Genomic DNA, 290 nt, shown 5'->3' with positions numbered 1-290 from the left:
GCATGTCTGCATGAAAACTATGTATCATCGAAATATGATTGCTCCCTGCTTTGTTGGCTGGAGTTGCTAACAGTGATGAAAAGGGAGGGTTTATCCCTGCAGAAATATCCCCCAATACTTCACATGGGTTTGGGTAAAGGTGATGGCTGTAGGTTGTTTGGTTTGCAGGTTTTCACTGGCTGAAACTCCAGGTACTGGATAAGGGAGAAATTAGTATTTCTGAGTGTACATAGTATGGGCCCTTCATGCTCCAGTATTAGTCATCCGATTTCTTTCTTTTTGTCATCAGG

Source organism: Penaeus monodon, chromosome 21 (assembly GCF_015228065.2).
Source record: "Penaeus monodon isolate SGIC_2016 chromosome 21, NSTDA_Pmon_1, whole genome shotgun sequence".
NCBI lineage: Eukaryota > Metazoa > Arthropoda > Malacostraca > Decapoda > Penaeidae > Penaeus > Penaeus monodon.
This window is presented reverse-complemented; position numbering follows the sequence as displayed.